The sequence below is a fragment of the Parasteatoda tepidariorum genome, chromosome 11 (assembly GCF_982258835.1).
Source record: "Parasteatoda tepidariorum strain Cologne lab strain chromosome 11, Ptep-v5.0, whole genome shotgun sequence".
In the NCBI taxonomy this organism is placed as follows: Eukaryota; Metazoa; Arthropoda; class Arachnida; order Araneae; family Theridiidae; genus Parasteatoda; species Parasteatoda tepidariorum.
This window is the reverse complement of record NC_141765.1, coordinates 39477090-39490030: the sequence shown is the minus strand read 5'-3', so window position 1 is coordinate 39490030 and position 12941 is coordinate 39477090. Positions and strand designations below refer to the sequence as shown.

The 12941-nt window shown below is 25.6% G+C and overlaps 1 protein-coding gene across 4 annotated transcripts in view; it reads right to left on the bottom strand.

Moving 5' to 3' along the window:
• LOC107456647 (fatty acyl-CoA reductase 1) overlaps positions 1 to 12368 on the bottom strand; it is a 34131-nt gene extending 21763 nt beyond the window's left edge. Inside the window, exon 1 of one of the 4 annotated variants that reach the window (XM_016074558.4) lies at positions 12183 to 12368. The gene's annotated coding sequence lies outside the window, so the exon portion shown is untranslated. Of the gene's footprint in view, positions 1 to 7696; positions 7837 to 10165; positions 10336 to 10876; positions 11149 to 12182 lie in introns of those variants that run through there. The other 3 variants (XM_016074560.5, XM_016074561.4, XM_016074559.4) reach the window with 3 other exon arrangements.
• Positions 12369 to 12941: the final 573 nt, after the last annotated feature.

Genomic DNA, 12941 nt, shown 5'->3' with positions numbered 1-12941 from the left:
GTACAAATTGTAACTAATAAAATATAATCAATAATCTTGTATTAGGGATTTTAATTATAATTAATTATACATAATTGTAATTAACGGTTACAGTTTTTATCGAGGTCAAAAAATCATAGTAAATTATTTCAGTTGCTAAATTTTTGGAAATGCTTTCTTCTGAGTGATTCAAATACAGTATGCAGATTTCATACAGATAATAAATAGATAATAAATACAGATAATAAATACATCGCATTTTTTTCATTGCATGTAGGGAAAAGTCTCAAAAAACGTCAAGTCAAAATAAAAAAAAGCATTTTTATATTAATATTAAAATTTTAAAGTTTTTCCTGTTTCACATGATGTTAAGTTTTAATTTTTGAATACAATATCAGAAAAATATCGAAGCTAAACTTTTACCGCTCTATTTATTTATTTGAATGCAACATTACTGATGCTTGTTTTATTGTAAAAAAAATTAGTTCAAGAAGACTGACTTTATTCAATGACTAGAAAATTAGAAAATTCTATTGTTATAGTTCTTCCTTTTTCTTTTTTTTCTTTCAAAAATGACTTTCGTTTCAAAACTAGATAAGCGACAATATGTCCTGAATGAGAAATTACTGCTGCGAAGTTTGAGATTTTCCAGGAATGATAACTTTAAGATGGTTTAGGTTAGATAAGAATTTTGAGAAGTGGTTGTCTCACAATATAACTACACAGAAACTAAAACAAGAGTAATATTATTAAAACAGCTGATAACATAAATAAACTAAAGGAAAAATCAGCATATTTGACTAAGGTTGATAAGTTAAGAGAATAAATATAATGACACTTGGAAATACAGTTTTATTTTTCAAAAGATGATTTTGAATTGATGTTAGTTAAAATGTTAGTTATATAAGCATCTGTCTTTAAATTACCTCGTAATATTTTTAATTAATTTAAAATGTCATGAAACTGATTTCTTTTCACTGAACTGAATTTAAAGTATAATTTATTAATTTAAAAGGTTATGAATTAATTAGTAAATAATTAAGAAAAATAAAATACTTTTTTTATGGAATATGATTAATTAACTTTATTCTTTATGATTGTTTAGCTTATATTATTATTATTAATTATTATTATCTTTATTCTTTATGATTGTTTAGCTTTAACTATTATGAAATTCATTTAATTTACTACTGAAAATTGGTTTTAAAATTAATTTTTAACGTTTATATTTAGTCGAATAATACGCTGATTTTAGGGTGTAAATTCTTAAGTTATAAATATAACAATGATGTAGAACAAATCCATGCCACAGGGACAATCAGAAATTACAATTTTACACAGGTTTTTTTACTGAATATGAATAAAATTATTTATGTATTCACAATTCGCTTTAAGATATTTCAGGCATGCATGCATATTTGCAACATATTTTTTGGCGAATTTATTAATTAATTTTACGCGTCACGTATGAAACAAAACCTTTAATTGCTTTAAATCTTATTCAGGAAGAAATGATCATACTTTACTCTGCAGCCACAGAAATATCAAAAACTTTTTTATTTAGAATGGCGAAAGCCTGTTTAACATTTTAAATAATGTGTGAGATTTCTTTTTCTGTTGAAGATGATCTATAAAATGATTTTTAAACATAAGATTTTGGATCTCAATACAAACATGCTAACGTGAAAAATTTAGCAAAATCTTCTTCTAAAGTTTAATGATTTTTTAATATACTTCTAGTTAAAAAAATTTTACTAAATTTTAAAATACCGCTCTTCGATATCCATATATTTCATGCAATACTGGAAAGAAAATTTTTTCAAATTTACCTTATAATAGTTCAGTGACAAAAGAAAAGTGTATCTCGAGTTTACAAAAGTTTAACTTTACGAAGAACTTTAAGAAACTTTACGAAGCAGAATAGGAGCTGCAAGCAACTAAAAGTTTGTGAAAATCATTTAACTGCAAAATTTCAGAAACAATTTATTTTAGATAATAGCTAATAAAAGATATGGAATTCTTGGGCTGTTTCAAACTACAAAGGAAAATTCCTGCATTTAAAAATTTTACCAAGTGCGTAAAGAAATTAACTTGTACTATAGAAAAATACGGCCATTGATATTATTTCAATTGAATTCAAAGTAAATAAATCTTTACATTTTCCGTTAAGTTGAACGGAGAAAAATATTCTGGTAAAATTAACATACTGCATGTTAATGACATTTCCTGCACAAAAAAAAAAAAAATCATATTTTTAGCAATAAAAAACCAAAGTAAACGGTATTTAAACCTAGCATTTAGTACTGTTTCCGTTTGTGATGTATCAGTGTACTAGAAAACTTTGTTTTAAAAATGATAGTTCTTATTACCACACCTTTAGAAAAAATTCGAAACTGAAAAGTAAATTTAACAGATTAAATAGTTTTTATGGCATGTCTAAGGTCATGATAAAACTACTAAATTTTATCACATTTAGCGAATTTTATCACATATTATAAAACTTTATTATATTTTTAATTTTAACAAACTGATTACTAAAGCGCTTCGTTTAAAATTAACTAGATTTTATGTGCTTCTCACTGCTGAGTCAGAAGCATGATAAATTTTACCATAATCTGGTAGTTTTGACCTGACTTTTTTCTGAGTGTGACTTCCTCTTAACACTTTTTTGAGCTAATATCTGTATACTAAAAAAAAAAAAAAAAAAAAAAAAAAAAGAATGCAGTTGTCATCGCATTCGGAAATGAAAATGTCACTGATACGAACATTAGTTCTTGAATAATTATATGTCAAATTCGATTTTTTTCCCGTCGAATAATTCAATTTAGCAAGGTAATTATAATTTTAAAAAAAAAATTTTTTTTTTTTGCAGTTAACCTATATATTCAAAAATTTTTAATTCTTCTCACTTAGTTTAAATTTTAAACTAGGGTTTGGAATAATTAAATATTTTAAATTACCATTTTTTTTTAGATTTTTCGATGCAAAGTAAAAACTAAAAGCAGAAAATTAAAAATTTTCGAGCGATAGTGAGCCGGGGGCTGAGCCCCATTGTGTAGTTAAAAGATTCTTTATTTCTATAAAAATCAGTTTACGTTTCAGTCAGTCGGAAATTTTACCTTTTTTTGTTTTTCTTTGTTCTGTTTTACTTTATGCACAGTTTTGCTGAAAACGAAGTGCAGAGTAATGTGTTATCCTGTTAATTGATTTTGTCATCTGATATTATAAATGTCTTCTGATGTTATAAGGTTACATCAATTAAGAGTTATTCGTAATTATAACTAATTTGTTAAATGTATACTGTACTAGGGCACAAAACGAACTTTGAAGGATGTTTGTTTCTTTTGAAAATTTCTGGGAACTTCTATCTTAGAGAATTTTGATTAATAATGCAAGAGGTGTGGGACTAAATTTAATTAGATACAGACATATAATTCGTCCGTTGAACGAATTCAGAGTTTGGATATTCTACTGTAGTTTAGTGTTTTTGTATCTCTTTCTGTTTGATTGAAAAATAGGTTTTTGATCAAGATTTTAATGCTGTTTTATTTTTTAGAAGATTTTAATTAAAATAAGAATTTTCATTCTTTTAGAAGATTTTAATTAAAATAAGAATTTTCATTATCAGAAGTTTTTTCTTTTCTTTTCGAAATTTAAAATGCTTAAGATGTGCACTGAAATAAGTAAACATTAAATTTGATATCTAATTTCCGCTTTGTTATAATTCTGCTCTCGCAATTCGTAAGCTATTTTAATACAGAATAAAATAAGTTGCAATTATAACACATTATATATTTATAGTTTACTTTATATTTTAGTTATACTTATTAACAGAAGAAGTTTTAGCCGTGCTTCCGATTCCAGCTCTGAATTATTGAACAAACTTAACTGAAATAATACGTTTCGTGGATTCTAATTTTTGAATATTAAATTTAATGATTTTTAGTTAAAATACAAGTTTTAAAAATAATGAATGAAAAATTATTGTTATAGTTAAAGACTTTAAAATTTTGTATGCGTTTAAAGAGACTAATAGTAAATTAAAATAAATAATATAATTTTGCTCTCGCAATTTGTAATCTATTTTAATACGGAATTAAATAAGTTGTAATTATAACATATTATAATATTTATAGTTTACTTTATATTTTAGTTATACTTTAACATTAACAGAAGAAGTTTTAGCCTAAAAACATTCAGAGTCTCCGATTCCAGCTCTGAATTATTGAACAAACTTAATTGAAATAATACGTTTCGTGGATTCTAATTTTTGAATATTAAATTTAATGATTTTTAGTTAAAATGTAAGTTTTAAAAATAATGAATGAAAAATTATTGTTATAGTTAAGGACTTTAAAATTTTGTATGCGTTTAAAGAGACTAATAATAAATTAATATATACCTAATCAGAATTGCGATTAAAATTTAAGTTTTTTTCTTTTTCAAATTTATAACATATGTTATTCTAAGATCATGAGAGAGAGAAAGAGGGAGTGAGGAAAAAAAACATTTAAAATTCCTATCACGTCTGAATAAAAAAACGATGAGAGATAAAATCACTTCATTTACGTTACGATTTATCCTTGGCAGTGACTGCTAATAACCTCATGAACTTATATGAGGTTATTGTCAATGATGAAATACTTACGGGTGTTTTTGTTAATTGTGTTTAAATAATCGCAACTAACAAACGAATTTAACGAAGTAGAAATAGTTTCAAAAATAAATATACGTAAGAGAAATAACACTGTAAAATGTAAAAAAACATATATATCATTATTATTTTAATTTTTACAAAAGACTATAATGTCAAATGTAGCAGATGTAACGGCAAAACTATATATTGCATTTGATCCAATATTCATCAATGTTTATCATATGTTCATCAATGATAGCTTTAAAATATCTTTCTCAAAATATAAGAAAGTTTCTTTGAAAATACCCTCTGCAGAGGATCAAAATTGCGATGGCATGTCTTCGGATCATCCTCACGTAGGTTTCCCAAACCATCACCAATAGACCATTGTGCAGCTCCAGTGCGACGTAAATAAAACACCTACCTTAAAATTTAAGTTTAAACCAAGATAAAAATAAGATAGATATAGCACTTTTTGTATTAAAGCCCAAATGAGTGGGATAAGTTATTGCAATAATTTATTAATAATTACTCCCTGAAGGTAAACTTAACCTTATACGTGTTTCATGAATTTTCTGAGTTGGGCTTAAAATTTCAAAAATACGTAAATGAGTATCATTGTCTTGATTCCAACATGCAAACATCGATGATGATAAAAATTAAAACAATAATCAAATATGGACATAAGAAAATGAAAGTACAAGAATTAATGTCAATATGAATTCACACTGATATTTATTTGTGTGCATAAAACTTAAAAAATTAATAATACAAAATCTAAGTTATAAAATTAATATTATCAATGAAATAAAATTATTCATTCTTATTCTTTCTACCCTGTTTATATTAACATGAAATTCATCTGCACATTTTTGTGGTTTATATATTTGAAACAAAAAATAGTGAATTACTTTATAATAGAAATAGATTTCATATAAAACTTAATCTGTAGTTACACAACTTATGAATTTAATCTAATAAATAAAGTATAATTTGCTGTTATAAAATTGTATTGAAAAACTAAATAAATATTATAAAATTATTATTCTCACTTAAAAATTTTGTTTAAAGAAAAATTTCAAAATTTTGAAAAAACTACTTCCTTATCATATCATTTCATTCAAATTACATTTAATTAAATATCTATAGATATTTTTTAATCAGATTTTTTTCAAAGATAATTCTTTAAATTATTAGTAATTGTTTGCAAAAAATATTGTAATGATAATAAAAAAAATAATTAAAAATGCTATAAAAAGTAAAATAAACTAAATGTAATACATGAAATAAATTAAAAAATATAGTAATTATACTTTTAGATGGAATCTCTAAAAAAAGTAATACGATAACTCCTAATATAGTTATTAAGAATAATAAATAAAAATATTAATAGGTAATAATTGAGAAAATACCGATATTCTATATTGCGAGATGGGATCTATGATATAACTCTTACTATAATTTCTAATAGAATTAGTAAGAATTAAAAGTTAATAATTGAGAAAATACTGAAACTCTATAGTGTGAAAAGGAATCTCAAATATAACTATTATTAAGAATAAAAAGCTAATAATTGAGAAAATACTGAACTCTATAGTGTGAAAAGGAATCTCAAATATATAATTTATTATATTACTTCAGCTTTTAATACAACTATTGCAAGTTATAACAAGAGTTTTTTAACAGTATAGTTTTAAATAGTAACAGGGAATAAGTAAGAACTTAATTCTAAGCATTAAATGAATAATCAATGTTTTGAGGAAAAAGTAGAATCCCATTTTTAAACAGTGGAAAAATTAGCAAAAATCATATTTTGCTTTTACAAATACATGTCGGATAAATGCGGATAAATTAAAAACAAATTTACAGTTTCTGGAAAAAGGGTTCTAATTTTGAAAATCTTAAAAAATAATTTTGTTTCTTAGGCCCGGTATTAGAAATACAGAAGATTAAAAAAATTAACCTGCCTTTCATTCTTGATTATGGCATTCGACAAAAATTTTTGAATATTGCAAAGTTCCAAAATATTTTAAAGACACAGAAAATTTTTTGAAGAAATTATGGGTATTAAAATTTTGCATTTTACAATAAGTTACTTTTTAGAAAAGAAATAATACAGTTTGACAACTATGTATTGGAAGATGCTTTATATTTATATTATATTTTTAAACTGAGGAAAAATTACCTATTAAATAAAAAAAGAACTATATTCATTGAGAGAAAGAACATTTTTTGTCACGTTATGTATTTTTATTAAACTAAATTGCATAAATTTTTCCTTTTAAATTTACATATAGTTAAGTGCAAATTTAGACCTCTTAAAAATAAATGTATTTCTTTGTGAAAAAATCATGAGATTATTTTGGATAAGCGAGTTTTATAATAATGTTAATTAATTTATGCTTAATATAAATCTTTAATATCATTTTGTGCACCCGAGATATAGCGTAATGCGCAAAAATTGAAATGAACATTAAGGAATCCAAACTTATGAATGCTCACCTAACTAAACTATTAGGACTATATATTTCAGATTGCGACAACTCCCACCTCCTACAAATTTTGATGGTCAAAAATCCAAATCTGTCTGGAAAATGTATGTTTATACAGAGAAGTACATTTTTGTTCCTGATTTCGCAACGTAATGCACTAATTAATTTAACAAGTTTCAGTTCACCGTTTTAAACTATCAAGCTTGGTTCTTAGTTCATGACAACCCGATCATTAGAATAAGTTATTCAGGAATACACATTTCTATTTCTAAATTTTTATTTTTATTTATTATTATTTTTTTGCGAAATTTCGGAAGCTAGTGTAGCTAAAATAAATAAATAAATATATAAATAAATGTCTGCATCGTTTGAAAAAATGTAATTTAAAAACAAATAAACATTTATTAAAAAATGTTTCATTGAATGTTTTTGTATTATTATATAAATAAACGCAATAAACGCATTCATATAAATCAAATAAAGAAAATTAACTATCTCTCTTAAAAGCCTGTAAGGTTGATAGCCAATTCCAATATATTTAGATAATATATATACATATGTATACATATTTATAAATAAATCTACTTACCGCATGAGCATCAAGAACTATACCATCTGCTTTACTTAGTACATATTCTACTTAAGGAGAAATTTTTTAAATCTTCAAAAGTAAAACAAATGACAAGGGACTGTCTTAAACCACAAGGGAAGGAAAAAAAAATTATGCCGAATGACATCATAAAACCAGGAAAGGGTTCATAATTGCCCTTTTCCATTGTTACGATTGCACTCATTTTAGGCTTTGTTCTTTCTGATTTCTTGACTTTTAACTTATTCTGGTTATGTAGTTTTCCTCCTCCTCGCAATTGTTTCAGTATGAAGACATTGCCCAATAACCACGTGGTTAGTAAAATGTCATCACATATTGCATAGAAAACTGAGAAAAAACTTGTTTTGATTCATATGAGGTTTGGGTGCTATAGCAAGGATAAGACAGGCAATCTTTACACATTGATGAACTTGCACTGGTTATATCATTCAGGGAGATAAAAGTTCACAATGGAAACTGAATTTTCGACTAGGATCTCACTATTGTTTGAAAATACATGCGCGCAAGGAATGCAATTAGATAGCATCGCTAAGGAAATATAGACTATAATGATGATCTTCAAATCCAAGAATAGATGAAACAAAATAGTAGCAGCCTATTTTAAACTATTCCATTGTTCACTCAAGGCCTTCTTGAAAATCGTTATGAATCTTAAGCAAGAAAAATGGGCTTTTACTAAAGAGTTTTAATTTAATGTTCTGATATACCAGGAAGCAGTGTAGAATTATCACTCATCCATGCATTAAATCGTATTATTGATTTTTTTTGCAGAAGTTCCGAATAAAAAACAATCATCTTTATTGTTCATTTTGTAGACAACAGAACTTAATTAAAAAACATTTTTTTTACATATATTTGGTACTTACTGACTAACTATGTGCAGTCAAGTTGAAATTTTTAATCTTAGGAATACAGAGGCAAAAATAATACTTATTAAGCACCTTTTGTGTAATTCTTATGTATTTTTTTTAAATGTATAATTGTAATGCGTTCGCTGTCGATCTTGTGACAGTCCCATGAGTAGCGTTGAGGGCCGTGCTAACTCAGTCGAGGAGCATTAGACTTCGATCTGGAGGGGACCGGGGTTCGATATTCAAAGCCGCTAAGAACCACCTATATACGTGTTCGTAAAATCTGTGGATTCGAAAGTCCTGTGCTGGCCGCTGAGCAGTACCATAGGTACAAGTATCTGGAGAAAATTTTCCTCCCCATCAGATCTATGTTTAAATTGTGGAATTGGCCTCACGAATGAGTGGTGCTGCTAAGGATCCAGGGAGTTCCGAACTAAGTCGCACGTTCATCCTAGCGGTACTCTCTTATCAAAGGAAAGGTGTTCCTCACTATCTTTATTCGCAAATCCAACGGCTGGCGAGCTTGGTTTATACAAGTGTCATTAAAAACAACAACAGAGTAGCATAGAGTTAGTGTGAGATTGGCAGTAAACTTGTCCGTTTATTGTACTTTAAATAGCAAACGTGAAATTACAGTTTTAATAGTAATGCATGTTAAATAATGCGTGTTTGAGTTCAAATGACGTATATGCATTAAGGTTCTATCCTTAATGCGATAAGTAGCAGAAGTAATTTTAATATTCTTCACATGTAAAGTGTATTTCATGAAATAAGCTTGACGACTAATAGGTCATTACAATTAATAAATTATAAAATAATTTGACTTTTTAATGAAAAGAAATAAATTAAACAGGCATTGCTTTTTTCTACAAACATTAGAATTTCTTGTTTTAAAACATTTTAATTGAAATAAAATATTTTATTTTTAAAAACATTCAAACCGCAACTATCAATTATTCATTTAAAAAAAATCACATTTTGTCAATATACATCACCATTCTAAAAATTACAACGATCTACCAGTTAACGCAGAAAGCCGCTGTATTTTTGCATTGCTAAAGCTCTGCATCAGACATGTTTTTAACAATCATTATTAAAACTTTCAGAAATGAGGCGTTATGTAATACTTGTAATAGCTAATAAACGTGAAAAAAATAATGTATAAAGGAAATATTATTTTTTTCATCATTTTTATTCATCATTTTTTTAATGTTTTTTTATTTATTATAAAATCTGAAACAACTTATTTTAATCAAAATATAATAGTTTAAATCTACTTGGTCTATAAATTAAAATACTTTAAATGATATATTTAATGGCCTTTTACATTGTTTAATAATTTTATTTTATATATCACTAATTTTCGAGCTATTTCAAAAATACTTAATAACGTTATTAGTATTTAAGTACTCGCCGAGTTATATGAAAAAAATCTTAATAATAAGAGAAAATTCGATTAATTAAGTAATATATAAACTTATTTGCATTGTTATAGTTATAGTAAAGTAATAGTATATGCTTAAGCTTAACTTAAAGATTGATGAACTACTATAAAATTTAGTAGTAGAAATGGCATAATTCAAAAACTTTTACTTACTTATAACTCTACAAGCCTTACTTATGTGTTAGAATTCAGGTAATATTTAATTAGCTAAACGAAACACTTTCTCTCGTCTGGAAAAAATAAACTTGTTCTACCTATCATTAACTTTCGCTGCACGCTGCTTTTGAAATATTATAGCCTATTACAAGTAAACAAGTCAAGGAAATCTTCTCTTTCTCAGCAATATACCAAATTCCAATATCTTGGAGTTTATTTGTCTAAATTAGTTTGCACACATTATAATTAGTACACACGGAAATAGCATCCAGGTTAATTTTAATTGCATATTATTCATTTTGTAATATTTATTATGTTAATGATATTACACCCTTAAGCCGGCTTTGGTTTGTACTATTGACACACAACAGAAACAAATTTCTTAAAAACTGCTAGAAGTTCAATTAATTTAAGCTCTTACCTGTTAAATGTTGTAGGTTTCAGTATCAGAAAAAATATATATATAAATTTTTATATTCTGTTTTCACTTTACATGGAATGAGCCGTCATTTAAATATGTTGAAGAATAATTTAATTATACCTACATAGAGCTTACTATACCATGTTCAAAAATCTAGAATTATGATTGCTTTAAAATGTAAATAACTAAGTAATTAATAACTAAGTAACATTAACTCATCCACTAAACATTCTCATTTTCATTACTCTTTTTCATTCACAATTTGTCCTAATTAAAATTTCACTTACCTAACTAATGTCATTAATTTTATATATTACTTGATATAATTAAAGGAGCAACTTTATGACTACTGAAAGCTGAGAGTTAACCATCAAAACAAATTTTGTCACGAAAAATTTTCAGTTTTATAAAGTTGAAATTTTTTTCTCAAGTTATTCCAACCACTGAATATTTTCTTTACTTATCGGAGAAAAAACAATATAATTATAATTGAGTTTTAATTATTATTCTTTGAAATTAAGAGAGAAACCGTCATTACCGGAAGACACGGCAAAAAATGAAACTACAAACCGCGTGATTTAGCATCTAAATTACTTTCTAATGACTTGATATTCGATTAACAAAAACAAAATAACTTTTTCTACCGGGAAGGTCACCTACCTCTGATTTGATTCGTCATATTAAACTTATATGATAGTCCGTTAGCAGTTAAAAATGTTTTAAAGACTATGTTCCAATTAACTATATAAAAATTCATTTTTTATTTTTTACTTTTTTTTACGGATCAGTAATGTTTTATATATATATATATATATATATATATATATATATATATATATATATATATATATATATATATATATATATAAATTTTTACTATATTAGCGTTTCAAATGTTGAAAGTCTAAAACATTATTCGTGTTCTTGTTTCAATCACTTTTTTACAAGACTGTCAGATTTCTAAGCTGTGTAAATTTAAATTGTTTCCATTTTTTTAAAAAAAGTCTACATTTTTCAGCTATGCTGAAAAAAACATACAATTCACAAACATTTTTTTATCACATTTATTTAAATTTTTGACCAGTTCTACTTAGATCAAGTGTTAATTTTTTTTACCCATAAAAGCTTTTATTTATTTATTTTAAAACTTCAAGCATTTTTCTTAAAAACATTGCCCTGGTGCCTTCTTCTTAACTTTCAAATTAATTCACAATTGTAAATGAATAATAATCCTATTTTTGTTTAAAAAAAATTATGATGTAATTTTCCTAATAAAATCTCTCCGAAAATGCCCATTTCTGATTCCAATCGTACGCGTGGCCCTGAAAACTAATGAGAAATCGACAAAAATGATAAATATCTTATAAATGAAATCAAAATGACATCTAACAACAACTATTTTTTGTAATGCCAAGTAATGTCATGCTTTTCTTATTTTATTAAAAATTTATATGCCATTTTTTAAAAATTAATTTAAAATTCAATTTTTAATAAAAAAAATTACTGTATCATTTTTGTAATATGTGTTAAGACCTTTTTTTTAAAAAAAAAGACTGCAAAAAGAAAACTGACAAGAAGGGAATAAGGACTTACCTTCAACCTTCTCCCAATTTTAGTAAATGTTAAAGTTTCTAGTGTAATCTCAAGCTAAGAGAAAGACAATAACATTGCAAAAAGCAAACTCCTGAAGGAAGTAATTCTAACACGCAATGAAGTAAACCACCCTCCCAATTATTATTTACAGGTATTAATTGACGTTTATGTACTTGAAGTGTAAGTGCATTATCTTTTACACGGAAACTTCTATGTAGACACAATATTCAAAACAAGAGAATTAGTAAATTAAATAAAATAAAAATTTTGAAAGGAAATTTGTTTTTGTTTCAGCCCTAAACTATAATATTTGAGGTGAAGGTGAATTTCCCCCAAAAGAACCTCATTCAGAATGTAAAACAAGTTTCTACTGTTGTTTTTCTTTAACATGAACATGACCCATATATAAGGTAAAATACGTTGACGAGAATTTATTTACACAATGTAAACTAATTTTTTTAAATTCTTTTTATCTAATTTTTACAAATAGAGGTTTTTGCATTTAGTTTAAATTTGTTATTGCTCCATAAGGAAGTAATTTAGTTTTGTAATATTCAATTTAGATTATCCGAATAGGAAGTAGTTTAAATGTTTTATTACAGACTAAATAAATTTTGTAATAAAGAAACAACAAGTATTACAATAAATTAGATTACATATACTTCATAGCTGTAAATGATGGCGCACAATATACAGTGCTCAACATAAAAAAGATATTACCCTGAATAATTTTTTTTCTAATGATCAGATTTGCGTGAA